The sequence below is a fragment of the Rhinoraja longicauda genome, chromosome 34 (assembly GCF_053455715.1).
Source record: "Rhinoraja longicauda isolate Sanriku21f chromosome 34, sRhiLon1.1, whole genome shotgun sequence".
NCBI lineage: Eukaryota > Metazoa > Chordata > Chondrichthyes > Rajiformes > Arhynchobatidae > Rhinoraja > Rhinoraja longicauda.
In genome coordinates, this window is record NC_135986.1 from 20,466,115 (window position 1) to 20,475,533 (window position 9,419).

The window sequence follows — 9,419 nt, forward strand, 5'->3', positions numbered from 1 at the left end:
TTAGACGGGTACAAGGATGGGACACGTTTAGAGGGATATGGGCCGAACGCAGGCAGATGGGACTAATGTGTAGAAAAAAAGACTGCAGATGCTGGTTGAAATCGAAGGTAGACACAAAATGCTGGAGTAACTCAGCGGGTCAGGCAGCATCTCGGGAGAGAAGGAATCCAGAAGATGCTGCCTGACCCGCTGAGTTACTCCAGCACTTTGTGGCTCCCTCAGAGTTGGCCAGTACGGGCAAGGTGGACTGAAGGGCCTGTTTCCATGCTCGACGACTCTATATTTTCCCCCTTATATTTGATCTCCCAAAGTGCAACCAAGGAGGAGAGATCCCAGATTGGAGCCGTTTCTGGGCATTCCCAAAGTCTACACACATACACACATACAGAATTCCCATTAAAGCAGATCTGGAAAGCTGTGGCCCGATTTTCATTCCATAAGATTATGTGCAAGACATCAGATTATAGTTTAGTTTGGAGATATAGCATGGAAACAAGCCCTAATCCGCGCCGACCAGCCGACTAGCACTACCCTACCCTACCAGGGACAGTTTACAATTTTAGCGAAGCCAATTGAACTACAAACTTGCACGTCATTGGAGTGTGGGAGGAAACCGGAGCACCCGGAGAAAACCCACACGGGTCACAGGGAGAACGTACAAACAAACTCCGTTCAGGCAGCGCCCTTGGTCAGGATGTAACCCGGGTCTCCGTAAGGCAGCAACTCATTGAAAGCAAGCGTGCAGGTGCAGCAGGCAGTGACGAAAGCCAATGGTATGTTGGCATTCATAGCAAGAGGATTTGAGTATAGCAGCAGGGAGGTTCTGCTGCAGTTGTACAGGGCCTTGGCGCGACCGCACCTGGAGTATTGCGTACAGTTTTGGTCTCCTAATCTGAGGAAATACATTCTTGCCTTAGAGGGAGTACAGAGAAGGTTCACCAGATTGATCCCTGGGATGGCGGGACTTTCATATGAAGAAAGACTGGATAGACTAGGCTTGTACTCGCTGGAATTTAGCAGACTGAGGGGGGGTCTTATAGAAACATATAAAATTCTTAAGGGGTTGGAGAGGCTAGATGCGGGAAGATTGTTCCCGATGTTGGGGAAGTCCAGAACTAGGGGTCGCAGCTTAAGGATAAGGGGGAAGTCTTTTAGGACCGAGATGAGAAAACATTTCTTCACACAGAGAGTGGTGAATCTGTGGAATTCTCTGCCACAGAAGGTAGTTGAGGCCAGTTCATTGGCTATATTTAAGAGGGAGTTAGATGTGGCCCTTGTGGCTAAAGGGATCAGGGGGTATGGAGAGAAGGCAGGTACGGGATACTGAGCTGGATGATCAGCCATGATCATATTGAATGGCGGTGCAGGCTCGAAGGGCCGAATGCCCTCCTCCTGCACCTATTTTCTATGTTTACCGCTGCGCCACCGTGTGTAGTCGAGGGGCGAGTGTGTGGGGAGGTGCCCGGTGAAGCTGCTCCTCCCTTCCACCACTACTGTCCGTTGTCGAGGGCCAGAGTAGGTCTCCAAGCCCTGATCCTGGAGCTCAGCTTAATCATAGAGTCAGAGAGTGATACAGTGTGCAAACAGCCCCTTTGGCCCAACTCACCCACACCGGCCAGCAATGTCCCAGCTACCCTAGTCCCACTTGGCTGCGCTTGGTCCATACCAAACCGGTCCTATCCATGTACCTGTCCAACAGTTTCTTAAATGATGGGATAGTCCCAGCCTCAACTACCTCCTCCAGCAGCTCGTTCCATACACCCACCACCCTCGGTGTGAAATGCAGCACGGTGGCGCAGCGGTAGAGTTGCTGCCTTACAGCGAATGCAGCGCCGGAGACTCAGGTTCGATCCTGACTACGGGTGCTGTCTGTATGGAGTTTGTACGTTCTCCCCGTGACCTGCGTGGGTTTTCTCCGAGATCTTCGGTTTCCTCCCACACTCCAAAGACGTGCAGGTATGTAGGTTAATTGGCTGGGCAAATGTAAAAATAATCCCTAGTGGGTGTAGGATAGTGCTAATGTGCGGGGATCGCTGGGCGGTGCGGACCCGGTGGGCCTGTTTCTGCGCTATATCTCTAAATCTAAAATCTAAAAAAGTTACCCCTCAGATTCCTATTAAATCTTTTCCACCTTCACCTTAAACCTTTGTCCTCTGGTCCTCGATTCCCCTACTCTGGGCAAGAGACTCTGTGCATCTACCCGATCTATTCCTCTCATGTTGTTGGTAGCATAGATGTGTGCCTGACCTGCAGGCAGTTCTGTTTATCTCAACTGCAGCTTCCAGCCATAGACCATCATTCGTCTTCCCTAAGGGTGTGACTCTGAACGTCAGTGAAACACAACCTGCCTAATCCTAGGGCACATACCAATGTTCACTTCCTCAGTCTTCTAAATCCTGTCAGCATGCACTGTTATTATAAGCTTGACTTATTCTCTCAACACAGGTGGAGCAACGGTAGAGCTGCCGCCTCACGGCGCCAGAGACCCGGGCTCGATCCTGACCACGGGTGCTGCCTGTGCGGAGTTTGAACATTCTACCTGCGACTGCGTGGGTTTTCTCCGGGCGCTCCGGTTTCCTCCCACACTCCAAAGACGTGCGGGTTTGTGGGTTAACTGGCTTGGCATAATTGTAAATTGCCCCTCGTGTGCGCATGATGGTGTGGGTTAATTGGCTTCTGCAAATTGTCCATCCTGTCTAGGATAGCACTCGTGTTTGGAGTGGTCGCTGGTCGGCATGGGCTCAGTGGGCCGAAGGGCCTGTTTCCCTGCTGTATCTCTAAATTAAACTAAACTAAACTTCTCGGAGAAGAATGTCCTAGTCCTTCTTCTTGCTATTGAGGGCGTGCAGCATAGGTTTACTAGGTTAATTCCCGGAATGGCGGGACTATCATATGTTGAAAGACTGGAGCGACTAGGCTTGTATACACTGGAATTTAGAAGGATGAGAGGAGATCTTATCGAAACATAAGATTATTAAGGGGTTGGACACGTTAGAGGCAGGAAACATGTTCCCAATGTTGGGGGAGTCCAGAACAAGGGGCCACAGTTTAAGAATAAGGGGTAGGCCATTTAGAACTGAGATGAGGAAAATCTTTTTCAGTCAGAGAGTTGTGAATCTGTGGAATTCTCTGCCTCAGAAGGCAGTAGAGGCCAATTCTCTGAATGCATTCAAGAGAGAGCTGGATAGAGCTCTTCAGGATAGCGGAGTCAGGGGGTATGGGGAGAAGGCAGGAACGGGGTACTGATTGAGAATGATCAGCCATGATCACATTGAATGGCGGTGCTGGCTCGAAGGGCCGAATGGCCTCCTCCTGCACCTATTGTCTATCAGAGTTGGTACTGAAATCTTCTCGGAGAAGAATGTCCTAGTCCTTCTTCAGGATCAGAGTTGGTACTGAAATCTTCTCGGAGAAAAATGTCCTAGTCCTTCTTCAGGATCAGAGTTGGAACTGAAAAGACTGGGTCTCTAAACACTAATAACAGAGGAGCATTGAACTTGATAGAAAGGCCGTTGCAAGTCCATTTATAGTTGCAGAAGTCACTTAAAAGTAGAAATACAACTGACACATGCGAAAGACACTGTTGAAAAGGGATTGGGCAACACAAATAGCCACGGAAACGCAACCATCCAGATATGCCTACAGTGTTCTGCTACTATCACTGTTCCTCATGCGCCGTGACAGGATGCTGTGGCCTGTCAGCCTGATAAACTGACATCTATACCGGGACCTCTCGGCCTGTTCCTTGAATTGTGTAGGAAGGAACTGCAGATGCTGGCTAACAGACACAAGATAGACACAAAAAACAAAATGCTGGAGTCACTCTGGAGAGAAGGAACGGGTGACGTTTCGGGTCGAGAGTCTTTTTTAGTTTAGTTTAGTTTAGAGACACAGCGCGGAAACAGGCCCTTCGGCCCACCGGGTCCGCGCCAACCAGTGATCCCCGCACATTAACACTATCCTACACCCACTAGGGACAATTTTTTTAACATTTACTGCGCCAATTAACTTACAAACCTGCTCGTCTTTGGACTGTGGGAGGAAACCGAAGATCTTGGAGAAAATTCACGGGGAAAACGTACAAACTCTGCACAGACAGCGCCCGTAGTCAGGATCGAACCCGGGTCTCCGGCGCTGCATTCGCTGTAAGGCGGCAACTCTACCGCCGCGCCACCGCGCAGATGAGATGAGGAAAAACCTTTTCAGCCAGAGAGTTGTGAATCTGTGGAATTCCCTGCCGCAGAAGGCAGTGGACACCAATTCACTGGATGTATTCAAGAGAGAGTTAGATAGAACTCGTAGGGCTCACGGAATCAAGGGATATGGGGAGAAAGCAGGAACGGGGCACAGATTCTGGATGATCAGCCATGATCACATTGAATGGCGGTGCTGGCTCGAAGGGCCAAATGGCCTACTCCTGCACCTATTGTCTATTGTCTATCACAATGAATGGCGGTGCTGGCTTGAAGAGCCGAGTGGCCTACTCCTGCACCTATTTCCTATGTTTCTAACCCACTCATTCCTGGGATCATTCTCGTAAACCTCCTCTGGACCCTGTCCAGCACCAGCACACCCTTCCTCAGTTACGGGGCCTAAAACTGCTCTCAATACAATGCAGGTGGCTGTACAATGTGTCCACAGCACTGGGAGAAATATAAAGTCCCTTTGTACTTGGATGGCTGGTTTTGTTAGCAATGATTAACTACTGATTAGCTCCTGGCTCACATAATAGACGTCTCAGATAAGGCCTTGGTGAGGAAGCAGATATTCATAAACATGGCAGCTACAGGAGATCGTCGCAAGAAAATCTCTCCCTTGGGAAATAAAATTACCTTTAAAAAATAACCTGCGAAAGGGAAACCTTTCAATAAAAGCAGGGCTGATAATCAGAGAACATTCATGGGAGATAACCAGCCAAGTTTGTTTCCTAAGCACAATGTTCATTAGAACCAACACTGCTGGTCATTTACTTTTTGAAAGTTGCCGATTAAAGTTTGGGGTGGCACGGTGGTGCAGCGGGTAGAGCTGCTGCCTCACAGCGCCAGAGACCCGGGTTCAATCCCGACCACCGGTGCTGTCCGTACAGAGTTCGCACGTTCTCCCCGTGACCTGCGTGGGTTCTCTCCGGGTGCTCCGGTTTCCTCTCGCGCTCCAAAGACATGCACGTTTGTAGGTTAATTGTCTTGGCATAAATGTAAATTGTCCCTAGTGTGTGTAGGATAGTGTTAGAGTGTGGGGACCACCGGTCGGCATGGACTCGGTGGGCCGAAGGGCCTGTTTCCGCGCTGCATCTCTAAACTGAGCTAAACTAAATAGTTGAAAGATGAACCAACACAGACAATGGGCCAAATGTTTGCTCCTTGATTCTGGGTAGAGTGGATGTGGAGAGGATGTTTACACTAGTGGGAGAGTCCAGGACCAGAGGGCACAGCCTCAGAATTAAAGGACGTTCCTTTGGGAAGGAGATGGGGAGGAGTTTCTCTAGTCAGAGGGTGGAATTCATTACCACAGTGGATATTGTTAAGGCAGAGATAGATAGATTCTTGATTAGTACGGGTGTCAGGGGTAATGGGGAGAAGGCAGGAGAATGGGGTTGAGAGGGATAGATCTGCCATGGTGGACTTGATGGGCCGAATGGCCTAATTCTGCTCCTATCACTTATGAACTTATGATTCAAATTCTCAATGTGGTTTCAAGTGTTTTTCCTCCCACGCGCCAAAGTAAAGCTTGTTATCACTCTGACTGTGACTGCACTGTTTGATTGCTTCCGTCTACAAACACTGTCCCACACTGAAAGCTTATTGCATTGCAAGCTGAGCAACCTAATTTAACAATCACTTAAAACGGTTGTCACCAGAAGATTGGTGAGGCCTCTGGTGCAGTGAGATTTAGCAGAGTTCCGGCATAAACCATACCATATCTTAATGGGGTACAACGTAGTGGAAATATCAACAGTTCCCCTTTGAGTCATGGAAACAGGCCCTTCAGCCCCACTTGCCCACACCAGCCAACATGTTCCAGCTACACCAGTCCTAGACTGTGGAACAGCATCCCTCTCCCCATCAGAACTGCCCCCTCCATCGCCTCCTTTAAATCCAGGCTCAAAAACTATTTCTACTCCCTAGCGTTTGAGGCCCTCTGAGGGGGCGCTGTGAACTGTTTATGTATGTGCTGTTATGTTAGTGTGCCATTGTATGTTCGTTCTTAGTACCTGAACTGATGTACAGCACTTTGGTCAACGTGGGTTGTTTTTAAATGTGCTATACAAATAAATTTGACTTGACTTGCCTAAAATTAGCCCATTTCTCTCTAAACTTATCCTATCCATGTACCTGTCTAACTGTTTCTTAAACATTGGGATAGTCCAAAGAAATCTCCTTTGAACATTTCCCCTCTCACCTTAAATATAGGCCCTCTAGTCCCCCCCCCCCCTTCACCTTAAACCTATGTCCTCTGGTTTTCAATTCCCCAAACTCTAACCCTAACCCTTCGAAGAAGGGTCTCGACCCGAAACGTCACCCATTCCTTCTCTCCCGAGATGCTGCCTGTCCCGCTGAGTTACTCCAGCATTTTGTGTCTACCTTCGATTTCAACCAGCATCTGCAGTTTTCTTCCAAGACGATATGGGGGGAAAAGCAGGAATGGGGTACTGATTTTGGATGATCATATTGAATGGTGGTGATGGCTCAAAGGGCCGAATGGCCTACTCCTGCACCTATTCTCTATAGGCAAAGCTCAGTGGGACAGGCAGCGTCTCTGGAGACCCATCTTCAGACTAACAATCAGGGGAGGGGGAAACTAGAGGTATGAAAAGGTACATGGAGGAGGAGGAGGAGGAAGAAAATAAACATAAATTTAAACTAAAACTTTTTTTAAAAAATGTAAACAGTTAATTTAAAGAGTCACACAGAGTGGAAACAGGCCCTTTGGTCCAACTTGCCCACACCGGCCAACATATCCCAGCTACACCAGTCCCACCTGCCTGCGTTTGGTCCATGTCCCTCTAAACCTGCACTATCCATCAATGTGAAGAAGGGTCTCAACCTGAAACGTCTCCCATTCCTTGTCTCCATAGCTGCTGCCCGTCCCGCCGAGTTACTCCAGCATTTTGTGTCTATGTTTGGTTTAAACCAGCGTCTGCAGTTCTTTGCTGCACTATCCATGTACCTGTCTGACAGTTTCTTAAACGTTGAGATAGTCCCTGCCTCAACTACCTCCCCTGGCAGCTCGTTCCATACACCCACCACCCTCTGTGTGGAAAATGTGACCTCTCAGATTCCTATTAAATCTCCCCCCCCCACCTTAAACCTATGTCCTCTGGTTTTCAATTCCCCAAACTCTGGGCCAGAGGCTACCCCTCTCGTGATTTAATACACAACGGGTCGATGGAGGAATTAATTCAAGGGGAGAAATGTGTAAGGCTTGGTGAATGGAGAAATCTTTAAAAGAGTTAGTACGGGTTTAATGGGCCAAATGGCCCTCTCATGAGCTGCAACAAGTGACACATTCTATCGTTTTCTCAGCTACAACGACACGGGGACCTCCGGCAGAGGTCTCACATTGTACACACAGTGTAACTTTTGCTCTCACCAGTTGACGCGGAATCCAGTCCAGTAGTCCTCGTCTCCCACTTGTTAAAGCAGCAAATTTCCGTCCGTCTTGGACTCGTTGGTCTCTTGTGTTCCTGGCTTCGCTGCTCTTTAGGGCGTTACCGACTTTGCACTGCGAGAGTTTCCGTTGAGTAAGAAGTTCGAGTCACACTTCTGGTGTCACACACGCACGTACACACACACACACACACCTACTCGGCCTCTGCCCTCCTCCTGCCCTCTGCTTCACCACCAACCCATCACAACGTGGGCAGCGACAACCAGCTCCACCTTCCCGAGAAAATACCTGTCGGGAAGAAGTGCTTGAACACGACTTGTTACTGTGCAATGTTGCAGAGACAGGACAGAGAGACCTGTTACTGTGCAATGTTGCAGAGAATATTGCGGGCAACGTGTTGTCTCCGCCTGAAGCAACGCTCTCGGGTCACTAGGCTGAAGTTCCTCTCTTTCACACCCTCTCTCTCTCTCCCCCCTCCTCTCCCCACCCCCTCCTCTCTCTCTTTCACCCTCTCCCCCCCTCCTCTCTTATACTCTCTCTCTTCTCCGCTACACTCTTACACTCCCTCTCTCCTCTCTCTCTTACATTCCCTCTCTCCCTCCCTCCTCTCTCTTACACTCCCTCTCTCCACCCCTCCCCTCTCTTACATTCTCTCTCCCCCTCCTCTCTTATACTCTCTCTCCCCCCATCTCTCTTATACTCCTTCTCCCCCTCCCCTCTCTCTCTCTTAAACTCCCTCTCCCCTCCTCTCTCTCTCTCTTAAACTCCCTCGCCCCCTCCTCTTTCTTAGACTCCCTCCACCTCCTCTCTTTCTCTCTCTCTCTTACACTCCCTCTCTCCCCCTCACACTCCCCTCTCTCTCCTACACTCCCCTCTCTCTCCCACCCCTCTCTCTCTCTCACACTCCCCTCTCTCTCCCACCCCTCTCTCTCTCACACTCCCCTCTCTCTCCTACACTCCCCTCTCTCTCTCACTTCCCCTTTCGCCGTTTTACTTGTGACCACTGAAATGTTCCCCTAATTTGGTCGCTCATTTAAAACTACAAACTCACAAATCAAATTTGTTTGGGGAGAAAAAAAATATGGAGGAATGCAGTGTAGGTTGGGACTTGTAAAATGGATTGCCTCGTCCGGGCATGCATTGAGGGGTTGTGAAGAATTCTGGTTACCCGAATGTTAGCGGCTGTGTGGCGTGTAAGCTCAGGTCTAAGATTTAACCATCACCAGCGGCTTCTGTGGACTGTGCATAAAACAGGAGGTGTCTATGTCAGCCTGTTGTAATGTGCTTACTGAGGGAGGAAGTAGAAACGAGGAGCTGCAGATGCTTGTTAATACACAGTGCTGGAGTGACTGAGTGGGTCAGGCAGCATCTCTGGAGAAGGTGTAGGAAAGAACTGGAGATGCTGGTTTAAATCAAGATAGACACAAAATGCTGGAGTAACTCCATGGGACAGGCAGCATCTCTGGAGAGAAGGAATGGGTGATGTTTTAAGTCTGAAGAAGGGTCTCGACACAAACCAAAACGTCACCCATTCCTTGTCTCCAGAGATGTGCCTGTCCCGCTGAGTTTACTCCAGCATTTTATGTCTAGCATCTCTGGAGAACGTGTGTAGGTGACTGATCAGTCTGAAACGTCACAGAGAGTCATCGAGTCAGACAGTGTGGAAACAGGCTCACAATGACTAACATGTCCCATCCACACCAGTCCCACCTGCCTGCATTTGGCCCATATATCCCTCTAAACCTCTCCTATCCATACACCAGTCTAATTGCTTCTTAAACATTGCAACAATCCCTGCCTCAACTACCTCC

At 49.1% G+C, this 9,419-nt stretch overlaps 1 protein-coding gene across 1 annotated transcript in view; it reads right to left on the reverse strand.

Annotated features, from left to right (window-relative positions):
* LOC144609337 (fermitin family homolog 3-like) overlaps nt 1–8,002 on the reverse strand; it is a 52,298-nt gene extending 44,296 nt beyond the window's left edge. The window contains 1 exon segment of the mRNA XM_078427763.1: nt 7,591–8,002. The gene's annotated coding sequence lies outside the window, so the exon portion shown is untranslated.
* Nucleotides 8,003–9,419: the final 1,417 nt, after the last annotated feature.